The 15939-nt window shown below is 41.5% G+C and overlaps 1 non-coding gene across 1 annotated transcript; it reads right to left on the bottom strand.

The window, feature by feature from the left end:
- Positions 1-353: 353 nt before the first annotated feature.
- Positions 354-426, bottom strand: trnav-aac (transfer RNA valine (anticodon AAC)). The gene has a single exon. It is a non-coding gene; the product is annotated as a tRNA-Val (tRNA).
- Positions 427-15939: the final 15513 nt, after the last annotated feature.

Here is a 15939-nt window from a genome sequence, read left to right as displayed (position 1 = left end):
CAGCTGTTATCTGCCTTGCTACAAAAGGCTCAATGGAAGGGAAACCGCTCCCAGCCTTTTTCGGGCGTAGACCTCTTGCTGATAGGTGAACTTGGTGACCAGTACTTTACGGAAAATTTCCCAGTCACGTTCAGAGTCTTATTGAGCAACGAAAGAGCCAGGCTTCCACTTTCTGTGGAAAACCAGAGACTCCCTTTCATTTCGTAAGCAAATGTTAACTGCTTTGCTACAAAAGCACAAAAAAAGGAAATCTGCTCTGTCCAAGGTCTCGCTTTCCAGCTGTTCCTAGAGGACCTGATCCTACGGTGATGACAACCGGTCAGTTATTAAAGCAAAATTCAAAATTTCTAGCTTGTTTCTGCCCGGTCTCGAACCAGGGACTTTTTGCGTGTTAGGCAAACGTGATAACCACTACACTACAGAAACCACGACAGAATCTCCCTTTAGCTGTTGCATTGCCCAGCATGGCATAGGTGGTATAGAGGTGAGCATAGCTGCCTTCCAAACAGTTGACCTGGGTTCAATTCCCGGCCAAAGCACGGATTGTAACTTGGAGGTGCTTTATGGTAGTTGGCACAAAAGGAAGGAATCACCTGCCTGAAAATAAATGGGTCAACCTAATGTGCCTTAGGCCTCCCACAACTCTTTCTGCTTCCCACTTGAATTCTTAGTGCTTCTTTGCTGTTTGTAAACACAGAATATCCAATATGACATGAAGTGCATTCACACTTATTTACAGTTAATGAGCTGACTGACACTGCATTGATTCCACAAGGGAGGTATATGCTGGTGTGTATGCACTTAGGTTCACTCTTATGCAATTATTTAAATGTTCATCTGTCAGTCTTGTTCTGAATTTAGATTCGATCACGTTCATATCAGAACACGCTGCTTCACAAAGGTCTGTAGATCCAAATAAAGCAGATGCTTTGAGGGCAGCTTGGTGAATGTTCTTGTAGTTTCCTGGGTCTACAAGTCTCCAGAAATGTTGTGAATGTTGCTGAGATTTCAGCTGGATATGATTTTGGAGATTAATAACCTCCAAGTCCATCTCTACAGCATTGACATTGAACAGTTCAGCCATCTGCTTTGAAATGTGATCCATGTCTATCTCCATGAAAGACTTGGCAACAAATGCCACACATATCTCAAGATTTTCAAAATCACTGAACCTTTCCTCAGATTCCTGCCCAAGCCTGGACAGGAGGTCACAATACTTGAGTACATCCAAAACTTTGGTTGCATTTGCATGGCTTTCTTTCTATCTTTACCAATGAGGGGAAGTGTTGCAATCTTTTGTTTTTCAATTCGCTGAAGGTAAAATGACAGTTTTGCTTTAAATACCTTCACAGCACTGATCATATCACATATGGTTTTGTCTTTACCTTGTAACTGAAGATTGAGCTGATTCAGTTTCTCTGTCACATCAGCCAAGAATGCAAGATCAAGCAGCCATCAGACAACAGGTTAGTGTCCTCCCCCCCCTGGTTCCATTAAAGCCTTAATTTCACTCACCAAGGAAATAAAACAGTGAAATACCTTACTCCTACTCAACCATCTGACTTCTGTATGAAGGAGATCGCCGTACTCTGCAGAAATTTTGAATACAAATTCTTACATTCAGCCATAATCCAGTCCAGACATTCCGTCATCTGCTCCGTGCAGCACTGCTTCATACACGCTGTAGGAGAAAATAAAGACTTCAGATCATCATCACCATCATCACCACCATCATCGTCCTCATAATCGTCATCATCGTCGTCATTGTCATCATTGCCATCATTGTCACCCTCATTGCCGTCATCATCATAGTCACCGTCATATCATCGCCATTGTCATCATCATCACCATCGTTATCATCATCGTCGCCGTCATCATCATCTTCATCGTCATCATCATAATAATCACGTCATCAACATTGTCATCATCATGGTCATAGTCATCATCTATCGTCATCATCATCATCGTCAACATTGTCACCATGATCATCACACTCCAATGCCCTCCAAAACCCTAAAAAAAATAATTAAAAAAAAAAACTCAGAAAACCTCTGAAACCCTCCGAAATGCTAAAAAACTCAAAACCCAAAAAACCCGCCAAAACAGTCCAAAAAACCCATCAAACCCTCCAAACCTGAAAAAACTCTCCAAAAAAAAAAAAAAAAACCCTCAAAACCCCAAAAGTTGCAGCTTTATTACAGATGTGTTGAAAATGTTTAATTTCTCAAGGGTTTACATTGGAGATCCCCTAATGGTCAAAAGAATAAAGACATGTAGAACTGCAGCACAGTAAACCTTTACTGTGTGTAAAGGCCAAGAAGAAACAAGCAGCTGATATACACATCAGATAAAGTAGTTCCTGAAGGAGCCGGGCCAGACTGGGACAGAAATTGGGACAGAAACTGGGTCTCACACCCACCCGGTCCTCCCCATACACAATAATACTTGTTTGATGTGAACATTAATAAAGCTATTGACCTGTAGCTGCATGATTTCATGTACAGTGCTGCTGTCACATGATTAGCTGAGTGTATATGGGCCATTGTTCCAGTGATACAATAGAGACTATAATAATTAGAAAATATATTTATAATTAAAATCTACAAGTTAATATAGGAAATTTAAGTAAGACTAGTGAATTTAAATTCAATTTGCATATCCCTCATCAAAAAAAAGTTGAGCAGACACGACAGTACGTTTTTTTATTCATGAACACATATGTACATAAAATTAATCAGATCTCTACACTTAAAGGTCATAAACCCTGTTACCTCAGTGTCAAGCCTGTTACCCTTGTGTAACCAGTGTTACCTCAGTTTCAAGCCTGTTACCCTTGTGTAACCAGTGTTACCTCAGTGTCAAGCCTGTTACCCTTGTGTAACCAGTGTTACCTCAGTGTCAAGCCTGTTACCCTTGTGTAAACAGCATTACCTCAGTGTCAACCCTATTACCCTTGTGTAAACAGTGTTACCCTCATGTCAACTATAAAGTTTGTATCTCCATGTGGTATTCGTGTACTGTGAAGTATCTGGTGTTAAATTTTGGGAAAATGAAGAAAACTAAAGTACAAGTTACACTCTAAACACAAGCTCCATTAAATCATCTTCAGAGAAATGCTGTTACTACAGACTTTGTATAGTAACTGATACTCTAGATAAATATCCCCGCTCATGCCAAGGGACCAAGTGGACACACACATTCATGATAAAAAGAGACTTTATTTACAGTTTACATTTTCATATCACTATAATTTGATTAAAATTACACCTCTTATTTAACAGTTCAGATCAGTAGTTCATAGAGTACAGAAGATACCAATAAGGCCACGTTGTGAAGCACACACACATAAAAGGACACATTTTGATATTTTGTAAAATAGTTAGTAAAATTAGAATAATTTTAAGAATTTATTTATTTATTTATTTATTTTTAAATAGCAAGCTTTTTGTGCCAATTGACAGGCGTGTCTGAGTCAGTGAGGGCAGAGCTTAAGTATAATCTGAACTGTATAACATTACCACTAGCTTCTGTTTTTATTTCTTTAGTATTTGTGGGCATAAAAGCCTGCCTATAATTAAACAGTATAATAGTTTAGTGATATCAGCTGTGCTAGCCCGTCACCTACCCACAGCACTAGTTAACATAGCGAACATTAACATTACCTCCCCAGCAGTCGCTATATAGCATTAAATAGATGATCAAGCTGAACAAGTGGAAAGAAAAGCTAACGGATGTCACATGATTAAGTTGAAAAAAAATTCACATAAGCTCCACCCATACTGAACCAGGAACACCTGTCACATGGCAAATTCAGTATATACTGACTGTGTGTGCGAGAAAGAGAGGTAATGCAACACATGTCCAGCAGAGGGAGCTGGTGAACTGTGTGTTTCTCCAGTACACACACCCCAGAGATAAAAGAGAAGAGAGATTTTCCTCCCATTAACCACAGCATGAGGTCATTAAATAACACAGAAATGAAATAAAATGCATTTTTAAATCCAAACCTGTGACTGTAAATGTATGTATAGTGTATGTGAACATGTACGCATGTGTGTGTGTGTGTGTGTGTTTACAGTCACAGTGTGTTTTGCTGGTCTCCTAGCTGCGAGTTTCACTCTCAAAGGCGGGCTTATCGTAGTGCAGTGGCACTTCAAACACACTGCCTCCAAACCTGCAAGCCAATCACAGCACAGGGTATAGTCATTGAATAGAGCCTCCATATGGAAGCGTACCTCTGCACTGAGGAGCACGCCCTCCTAAACAGTTAGGGCAGCTACGAGAAAACAGGTTCCCAGTCCATCACTGAATGCAGAAATACATAACCAGAGCCATCTCTCCCTACAGCTCTAGCCTGGCGTCCCACTGAAGATAAGCAGGGTTGAGCCTGGCCAGTACTGGGAGACCTCCTGGGGAAAACTAAGCTTGCTGATGGAAGTGGTAATAGTGAGACCAGCAGGGGGGGCTCACCCTGTGGTCTGTGTGGGGTCTAATGGCCCAATATAGTGACGGGGACACTACTGTATAAACAGCACTGTCTTTTGGATGAGACATTAAACTGAGGTCCTGACTCTCTGTGGTCATTAAAAATATAAAACATAAATAAAAATAAATAAAAATAAAATAAAATAAAGAGTAGGGGTATAACCCCAGTGTCCTGCCCAAATTCCCTCATTGGCCTTCTCGATCACCCCCTAATAATCCCCATCTCTGAATTGGCTACATCACTCTCTCCTCTCCAGTAATAGCTTGTTTGTGGTGGGAGTTCTGGAGCACTATGACTGCTGTCCCATCATCCAGGTGGAGGATACGCACTAGTGGTCTCGTCCCAGTGTAAAGCACTTTGAGTGTCTAGAAAAGTGCTATAGAAATATAACTGTAACCAAGTAACTTGAAGATGCCCCACCTGCCAGAGAAAATCACCATGAAACCTGCCCTGGATCTCCACAGGTCAACTCAGTGACAAGACCAAGACCAAAAACTGTCAGCCACTGTGAAGAACACCGCTGCTGAGCTCCCATTAGATGGAGAAAAGTATTAGAACAGCAAGGGCAATTATTTTGGTTTGCTATATACTGGAAACATTTGGGCTTGAGATCAAACGATGAATAGGAGTTGATTAACACATTTAAATGTAAATATTAGGAAATTAAATTCTGGTCAAACAACTTAAAATATGGCACCTTGTGTTTAAACCTACCCATTTTTCAAATGATCGAAAATATTGGAACATATTTGGAATGTCCTAAAAATGACCGACATATCTCAAACCCAAATGTCTTCAGTGTATAGTAAAACCAAATCCTGGGCTTCAGAGGAAACTGTATTGAGAGACCAGCGCACGTCCTGACACCATGTTTCCATCGAACCCAGGACAAGAATATCAGCGTTCTCACAAACCTTATGGCCTCTCGTCAGTTGAGCCACAATCTTGAATCTTTTTGTGGTCATGCTAGTATGTTTAGTCCAAATACAGGTGTGTGCTTCCAAAATAATACCCCCCCCCCACACACACACACAGTGAACAAACTAGCTTATTAGCAGCAGCTTCTGGAATTCAGCAAGGCAGGCTGAAATACAGTGTGTGTGTGTGTGTGTGTGTGTGTGTGTGTGCACTTCTCACCTTCATGTGTGTGGTCAGCAGGACCCAGCTGCTCTGTTGCATGCAGAGATTCATATCCAGAAAAGGCAGCATCGCTGTGTGAGAGACTCGGAGTTGGGGTGTATGCTGGAGACTGAGTCACAGTGTGTGTGAAAGTACTCAGTGCTGCTGGGAAACGAATGCAAAGCAGAAGTGACCGTCTACATGTGCTGCTCCTCAACATCCGTCTCTAGAGAGATGAGAAACTCTCATGAATCCATTTACGCACACACCTCACCTCTACTCTGAGGGATTTGAGGATGTCACACGTACATCGGGCAGGTCCTATGATCCATCAGCCATGGCTCAACACATGCCTTATGGAAGAAGTGACCACACAGACAGACAGACAGACAGACAGACACACACAGGGTAAGACTGATAATGTGCTATGGACACAATTCTGTCTTACAGGGTTTCAGAATGTAAAGTTTCGAGTCCAGAGCTCTGAGGTGTACACTGGCACTGCAGAGAATCCTGTACCCTCCTCACTCTCATCTCATGCAGTGCATTCTGGGAATTACAGTCTTACTGATAATCCACAAACTCCACATTTCAAGTCCACCAGCACTGTAACAGAGGTAATTTCCTACTGCCTAACTCATATTCTCTACCCCTAACCCCTTAACTCCAAAAGCCTAACCCCTAGCCCATTAGCACCAAGTGCTTGTGATCAGGGTGTGGTTCAGGAGGTATGGAGAGTTCAGTTCCTCGTTCTAAAGATATTGAGACCACAGTGTCAGAAACTGAAACTCCTCCACCTGGATTTTCTGCTGTCTGTGTTGTAAACAACATTAATCTGAATTTGACTAAACCAGAAGAAATAAATGTCACAGCGTCTCATCAGATTGTTTCCAAATAAGCAATCAGACACACCTCCCCACCAAACAATCAGCTTTAGGGGTACGGTACACTTTAGTATTTTTACTTTTAACTATATGTTTTCTTACTCTTCCTCAAATAGAGATGTTCTATGCGTAGTAAAAGGTCGGTTGTACCGGAGCTGAAGTTTCTCTTTTCTTTTTCTTGCTGAGTAAGAAAAGTCCAGAAAGCAGGAGGGCAGTTCTCAATAGAGGAATTGTTTTTGAAAGATTTTGCTAGAATGCTTGCAATTTCTTTTTTGAAGTCAAGAGTGTGCCGTGCTGTTGTATTTGTATGTGTTGTATTTACAGTGACCAGCGTGTGCAGAAAGCGCAGGACCTGGTCCAGGCCGAGTCACAGTTGCACAGCCTCATGATGGACAGCGTTAATCAGAACTCAGGACCCAGTTGGCTCCCGCTGTCATGGCAACAGGGCCCAGACCAACACACGACGATGGATGATGTCAAAACCACGCCACCCTGCCATAACCTCAGCCCACCTGCTGTGGTGGATCTCACCCAATCAGGATCGGACGAGATGGAGATGATGAGAATGGATGGAGGGATGGAGGTGAAGGATGAGTATGTGATGGATTTATCTACACAGGTGACAGGACAGTTATTTTGGACAAGTGTTTAAGAGCATAAATGATGAGGAGCGTTTAATCATAGAGGAGAAATCCGATCATACACACTCACTCAAATCAGACCTTGCACATTTCTCCTTTCATGCAATCAGATTCATCTGTAGTTCTGTTGGGAATTGAGTCAAACTTACCAAAAGCATTATCAGAGGTGGACTTTGATTCAAAAGCCTGCATCGAGTTTGATGCTGATGCATCTAAACCTCTGCCACTGGAGCTATAGATGAATCTGACCCCACACCCAACAATGATAGTGGTAGGCAGAAATCAGAATATTTCACTGCAGCAGACGAGTCCTTGCTCTGCCCCACCAAGAAGAAAAAACTGAAAGTCATCTATGATGGTGAGGAAGAGGGGCATGAAGAAGAAGAGGTGGAGAAACCTGTTTTGGCTAGCAGTCCATTAGCTCGCAGCTTCATGGGCCTCAGATCTTCCACACCCGAATCCATGCTGAATAATGGCACCAACCGCAGATGCAGCAGGAACACATCAATCGCATCACGATGCTCATGAGTAGAGTCACAGCTGCAGGATATGGAGGAGGAAGAGGAGGAACCAGAGATGAAAGAGGAAAAATTAGAGGAGTGGGAGGAGCCAGAGGACGAGCCAGAGCCTAGTGAACACATGGTTGAGTCTGAGGAGGAAGAGGAAGGTGATGGTAAAGAGCTTCACTGACGTTCAACTGGCCTCTAGTGAAGTTGTGCATTAGTGTGCAGCCACTGAAGTGCAGAGTCCAAATGATGTCAAACATCAAGAGGAATCGTTTGATTCACTGGTGCATTCTGGGAAACAGTGTTTGTCTGAAGGGAGGAAACAGGAAGCACTGGACTTTTTTCTGAAGGCCATTGACATTAACACTGGAGACAGTGAGATACAACTGCTCATCAGCTTACTGTACAGACACTCGAGGCACTGACACACACACACACACACCTGCTCATCATCCAACCATACAGACACAGTCACTGACACACACAGTGTGTGGGTGGGTCTTCCAGCTAAAGTGGTTTAGAATTAGGCCTTGATTTGAGGAATGCTGTATGGTGCGTGCTCTATGCCATATGAGGAGTTTTGTACATCAAAGCAAGCACTGATCATGTTTGGGGACACAAGCTCCGCCTGCTTGCCCTTTATGTACGTTATGCAACATGGCTAAAATTTTTTTGACTTTTTCTTCAATTAAAGCACTGAGATGAACAGCCACATCTGTTTCAGATTCATATTTACACTTACTCTTGCACTATTAACACTAAATCCCATTACCTGTATTTATGAATATTAATTTGCTGTTCATATTGCTGTTCAATATTAATATTAATTGCTGTTCATATTGTTATTTAATAATATAACTGTCAATCCAGCATCTAAAATTTTCACACCCCAACCAGACATCCCAAATAGCAAGTACGTTTGGGCCACATGTGGGTATTATCCGTCGCATATGGCCTAGATATAGCACCGCTGAACAGATATGGGCCAAATTGTGACCATATTTGTCCTCGTCCTGCAGAGTATCCTCATTAGAGAACAGCAAGTCATGACAGGACACGCCAAACACATTCATGCCCTTCAGAGAGGAGATGTGGCACTGCAGCTCAGGGTCGGAGCGGCACGCAGACGAGTGGAGCGACTGCAGCTGCAGCCGAGTGGAGGACGAGTACGTGTCCTCCAGTGTGAAAAGCTCCTTCAGCTCCTGCTTAGAGAAGTACCGACATGGGTTCTTAAACACCTATAGTAGGAAAACACACACGTGCACATACATGTGCAAATACACACACAAGCACACACATGACGAAAATATATCGTATAGCTGTACCGGTTCAAGTAAGAATTTTAAATACGCAACCAGGAAAAAAAAAACAAAAACATTTGTACACCCTGGCACATGTGTTTTTGTTTTTTTTTTAAGTTTTAAAATAATAATAAGAACATTAATACTGAAATAACATACACACAAATATGCTGTGAAATCTTAAACTTTTTAAATGTTATATTTCAATTTTTTGCACATACTCAACATCTCCCAGATTCATCAAGAGCTTCACCCAGGTTACTTTTCTTAAAGTTCTCAAATGAACAGAGCTCCTTACTGCTTCCCCTGAGGTCCACAGGAACACTGCTCTTTTTAGGGCTTCAACAATTAGTTTTATAAACAAATACTCTCGACTATTTTTAATCAACTACTCCTGGGTAGCTGGAGTACTACTCCACTAAGCTTTTGTGGAGTGCCTTAAGCAGAATGAACTTAAGAATGCATTTATGCGACTTATTAGAAGGAATGTAAAAAGTGAGTTCTTAAAAAAAAAATTTAAAAATAAATGAAGATAAATAAATAAAACCTGAGATGTATCTTGATCTCAGGTTTCCCTTATCGATGGCTTGTAACTTGCTTATCCAAGTCGATGGATGTAACTACCACCCCAAAGTGACGGTACAGAGAAAGGATACATGGCGTAATGGACTATCAAAAATCAACAGATATTAAATGAAAACCTGACTGCCTCTGACAGAAAGCTTCAAATGGGCCGTGGTTGGATCTTCCAGCAGGACAGTGATCCAAAACATACATCAAGATCAACACAAAAATGGTTTACTGCTACTTTATTTGTTACACAAATACAAACACACACACACACACACACACACACACACACACGTTTGTAGTGCTTGTGTAGTTTCAGTTTGAATGTGTAAGCTCTGGGAGATTCACACACTAGAGGGTTTGAGTGGTTTCCCCCTGCAGTGTCTCCAGTTTTACAAATGCAGTAAAAATGGGAGACAGGAGTTAAGTGGTGCAGAGACACACACACATATACACACATATACACACATATACACACACATATACACACACATACACACATACACACATACACACATACACACACATATACACACATATACACACATATACACACATATACACACATATACACACATATACACACATATACACACATATACACACACACACACACACACACACACACATACTGACTGGTATGTAAATACCTGTTATATTTCTCCTCCCTGTCTGCATCATTGATATTCAAAGACCTGCAAATAAACCAGACACAAACACACATAAGCTCAATGATACACACCTCTCAGCTCAGGGGTGCATTAACACAGCAGCCAGCACTCTGACCCCCACCTCATTATACTTTAATAATGTCCAGTGGATATATTCTGATGTATATATAACAAGTTCAATCACCTGATTTCTTTAGCTTTTGATACTCTATGGCTGCTCCTAAGGCCATACAGACTTCATATAAATCCATAATGAACTTTTTCACACTATCTGTTGTTACCCAGATGAGGATGGGTTCCCTTCTGAGTCGGGTTCCTCTCAAGGTTTCTTCCTCTTAAAACATCTTAGGGAGTTTTTCCTCGCCACCGTCGCCACTCAGTGGCTTGCTCAGTTGGGATAAATTCACACCTTTAATATCTGTATACCGTGTTGATATTTCTGTAAAGCTGCTTTGAAACAATGTCTATTGTAAAAAGCGCTGTACAAATAAAATTGAATTGAACTGCACTTACTCCTAAGGTCAGATCAGGTTAACGTTCTTTGCTTCCCCATGAGGCGCAATAAGTTTACAGACTACGCAAGTAACACTGGCTTGATCTAAGACAGTGAAAAATAGTCAAGTGCACATAGCAAGCTTTGTTTCATGCTTTGTGTCGATGATCAGCTCACTGTATTGGGTCAAAAAATAAATAAATATCTGCAGATCGCATATTTAAGCCAAACACATCCAATTTCTATCTACATCTTATCGATCATCACACATCCATGAAGACTTTCCTGTACATCACAGATTAGATTTTTGACTTTTCAGTCACAAAACATCCAGACTGATTGATTAATATTAGCTAATTTATTTGTAATTGCTCATATAGAGGTCATATTATTTTCTAGACAAACTATTTACTGTTAGCTGCTGATCTATTGCCTATATCCACAAACATTTGAAAGCAGCAAAACTTTTTATTTGGGATTAAGTAGAAGGCTGTCTAGAAGTAACATTTTGCCCAACTCCTCACCTCTGCCAGCAGTGAGAGTGCATGATGTGGCCACAGCTGCCGGTATGGGTACCAAAGGACAGGTCAGGGTGCATGAAGAGGGGATCACAGCTCTCTGTAACACACATGTATCCTCCAGAAATAAGCACACTGGCTACTCAAACCTATCCAATTACTTGACTGATCACCTGCAAATTTGTTCATCATTCAAAATCTTTCTGCAGAACTCTGTTGAAGATTCTGTACATCAGAGATTCATCTGTACTTCAACAAAACATTTCACATGTATAGAGTTTTGTCTACGTTCATCAAGTAATCACATTTATAAGTGTATTTATTATCTCTCCCCTCCCTGATGGATATTTACACCCCCCGTTGCCTCAGCAGAGGAAAAACCATCATTAAGGACAGCTCTCACCCTGGCTCTGATCAGTTTAATCTGCTGCCCTCAGGGAGACGTTACAGGTGCATCAGAACAAGGACTAATAGATTCAAGAATAGTTTTTTTTTCCCCAAAAGCTATAACCATTCTAAACACACACATGTACTGATTTCACAGTATAGGTATATAGTGTCTCAGAACTGTGCATTTTATAGTACCCCCCACCTCCCATAGTTAGGACCCAAATCTCCACCATTCTGAAGGCATAAAGTACGTATTCATGTGTAAGCAAACATTTGTTTTATCTATGGGAAATAAATGAACATTAGAACAGATTTACTTGTCTCTGACTGAACAAAGCAGGCCATATTAAACTGGGTTAAATATACAAATCCACACAGTTCACCAGTCCAATAGAATCTGTACAACACATTAGCAATACTTCTGCTCTGTTTAGACCCAGAAAATATAAAATACTTACTTTAGTATGAAATTTCTGTCGAGTGTCTACCATGGGGTCGGGATTTACGGTCTGTGAACACATGCTGATTACACGTGCAGGAAAAGCAACCCACACGTGCAAACCTGACCGAGTGAGAAAGACTCAAACGATTCAAGAAGAGGATTCTGAATCGGTTCATTTAAAGAATCATTACCAAGGCTGCTTATCCTACTTGAATGAATTAACTGAATCAGTTGAACCGACTCTTCATCGCTCAGTAAGCCAACGCCGATGAGAATTTCAGGATTATTTTAAAACATTTATATATTTTTTGAGAGAAGTTTAACGGCTTGAGAAGTGACTCAAGCAGCCTTTTTATTCACAAATCTCACACACACAAACAAGAACACGATACTCGCTAAATATATATATATATATATATATATATATATATATATATATATATATATATATATATATATATATATATATATATATATATATCAATTTTGTTTCTCCTGCTGACATATATGGCCATCTTTGCCTGCCCTATGATAAAATTTATCAACTGACACTTAAACCTTTTTTTTTTTTAAGAGTATTTAAAACCAAAGATAAAAGTTTCGATTGTAAAACTCTCATTAAAATGGCCAAGCAGTCTCTGTAAAACAGTAAAAAGAGGCTTCAGTCTCACACAGTGCATAAACATGTGAAAAACAGATTCTCTCACGGCACAGAAAGGACATTCATAACTCACATCAGGGTTTAAAACACAGATAAAAGAATTAACAGCCAGTGCACCGTGTAAAATCCTCCACTGTAAATCCCCACACTTTTTTGTTAATGGTGACTTGTACAAGGCTCTCCATTGTGGCTTTACATGTTCCTTTATCTGTAGAACTGAACGCCAAGGTGTGTCGACTCTTTTGTCCAGAAACTTTTTATTTAGAGATAGTGCACACATTTTGTACAGTTCTTTCCCAGATGGTAACTTGGGACCCACAAAACTTAGTTTTTCAGATTTAAAAAGCACACCTGAGCACTCACGTACATTTGCCGAGACACTAAAATCTGGAAAAGGATCTTGGTCATTGGGACTACTTAGCCCTCCGGAATATTCCTTCAGCATGTTCAGGACCTCTTCAGTCAACAGGGACCTCCATTCCACAAGGAACTGCGTGACTACACGGACTGACCTCATCTTTATGTGTCCAGCAACTCCCACCGCGTTCCCAAACTCCGGTCCTGCTAAGGTCAGTAGGTCACCTAGAGTGACGACTCCAGCCCTGCGGAACCCCTCCATAAGTGCAGGAAACGGCTTTCTCTGAGATACATCTAAAATGGAACCATTTATGATTGGCTCCTGCAGCGGCCAGTAGAGAGAACTTGAGCATTGTACTCTCTGCACTGTTAAAAGTCCCCACACTTTAAAAACATTTCGGTAAAAAACAGGAAGTTTCCTGATGTCCATCTTTTTCGGGTCCATCCAGAAAAGAGGTTTATTTAAATCCAGCCCTTCAAGTGTCTGTAAAATGGCACATGCTACAGCCTTCCAGTTTGCATTTACTGGTCCATGTAGCAGCCTTTGCACAAACTGTAACCGAAAGGCTGCAGTACTGCTCTGCAGGTGCACCAGTCCATGTCCCCCTTCATCCTTGGGGAGAAACAGTACACTCTGTGGAACCCAGTGTAGATTGTTTCAAGAAGACGTTATCATGGGCCTGTTCATCGGAGATTTCACTCTTGTACAGTGCCTTGTAGAAACCGACTGCTCTCTTTCGAATTTCTCTATGGTCCACTAAAAGTGTCCCATCATCAGAAAACAGGCCATGTATCATCTTATTTTGACCATTCTTTTTTTCCAAATTAAAAAAGAATTTTGACGGTGCATCCATACACTCTACAGTCTGAAACCGTGACCTGACCAGAGCTCCTTGTGCGGTAACGTCTAGCAATTTGGTCAATAAAATTTTTTGTCCTTAAATTTTCTATACATACCTGCCGTCCTGTGTTTTTCATTAACTCTTGAAGCGCCATTATTTCAGCCTCCAAGGATTTCATGCGTAGAGTTGTGTCTCTCGTGACACTGGAGGTATACTGTTGACACGGCTGTTTAATTTGCGTTTTGGCAAAATCCCACCACTGTTGCACAGATTCAAAAGAAACCTTTGTGGCCCTAAAATCACTCCAAAAATATTTAAACACATCCCTAAAATGACCGTCTTGCAATAAACTGGTGTTAAAATGCCAATACGCACTCTTATGCTTGAGTTTACTTAAATACACAGTGGAGAGAACCATACAATGGTCCGTAAATCCTACCGGTATAATTACACAACTTCTAAAAGCACTTAACTGCTGTTTAAAACCATCAAATTGATCCAATCTGGCCATAGAGAGCATATTATTATAAGAGTGCACCCAGGTATATTGTTTCTGCATGTGGTGAAAATTTCTCCAAATGTCCACAAGGTCACAGGAATTCATTAACTCGACTAGCCTTCTACGTGATGGCATATGGGGCTCTACATGATTCCTGTCTATACCCAGCTCTGTCTAACATTACATTGACTTTTGTAAGGATTTTTTTTAGACGGTATCCCTCCTGATCAGTGAAACCCCCTTCTCCCATAAACCCACGTGTTTTTTTAATGAACTGTTCCACATCCGGGAAAAACTCGTCTATCCTCACATTCCTAGCATGTTTAGTCTTTCTCAGAAAAGCCTTGATGTCATCCACACTATATTCATGGCTCGAAAAGCCACTTAGATTTACACTACATGTAATACTACAGTCGGAGGCTTCGCACTCGCTCTCTACCTCCACAGAATTCAGCTCCTCTGCAACATCTTTCCTCTTAGCCTGTGCATTTCGGGATTCACCCGTCTTTCAGGACAGGCCCGCAGCAGATGACCAGATAAACCACACCCAAAACACTTCATTGTAGTAGTAGTAGCGTAAATAACATAATTAAAATCCTCCACCTTTACATTGAGTGTCAGATCCAGATCATTATTGTCCTTCAGAACCATGTACACACACCGTCTGAAAGACACGACATGTTTTACACGAGGGGATTTACTTGTAGTCGCTATCTTCTTGATCTGAGAGACTGGTTTTCCATAGTGGGATAGAGTTTGTGACAGAACCTCGTCCTTAATAAAAGGAGGAACATTCGACAGGATGACTTTTTTATACGGGGTTGATAAAGGAAGCACTAAGTGGAACACATCATCAATCACAACTCCACTGTCCACCATGTCGTTTACTAACTCCACCGTTTTCAGAAACAGCACGACGGCACTATTCATCCGGGCCGCAGACAGAATGTTGTCGTGTCCAACACTCTCCCCCACGGCCAGACTAACCTCCTCAACGCTGGCGGTAGTGGCTACTTTAATAGCATGCCGCCGCGTGAGGGAATCATACTTCCCCATACCTGAGGCAGCCATGCGTCCCAAAACAACACGGAAACAGCCGCCCAAGCCAGCGGGAAAAATCACACACAAACACACACACGCGTGCACACACACACACACACACACAGACACACAACAAACACACACACACGCACACACACACAACAAACAAGAGTAAATTAAGACCCCCTCAGAAACCAAAGACCTAAAAGGAAATCGTATTTCTGAAGAAAAGAAAAATGAACAAGCGAACTTTGGAGCAGCGGCCTCGGCCACGCTCCACACACACTCACTCAGTCCATGCGCACACGAGAGAGAGAGAGAGAGGGAGAGAGAGAGAGAGAGAGAGAGAGAGAGAGAGAGAGAGAGAGAGAGAGAGAGAGTGAGTGTCTGTGTGAGAGAATGTCTGTGTGAGAGAGAGAGTGTCTGTGTGAGAGGGAGAGAGTGTGTCTGTGTGAGGGAGTGTCTGTGTGAGAGAGAGAGTGTGTCTGTGTGTGAGAGAGAGTGTATCTGTGTGTGAG

Source organism: Ictalurus punctatus, unplaced genomic scaffold (assembly GCF_001660625.3).
Source record: "Ictalurus punctatus breed USDA103 unplaced genomic scaffold, Coco_2.0 Super-Scaffold_100060, whole genome shotgun sequence".
In the NCBI taxonomy this organism is placed as follows: domain Eukaryota; kingdom Metazoa; phylum Chordata; class Actinopteri; order Siluriformes; family Ictaluridae; genus Ictalurus; species Ictalurus punctatus.
This window is presented reverse-complemented; position numbering and strand designations above follow the sequence as displayed.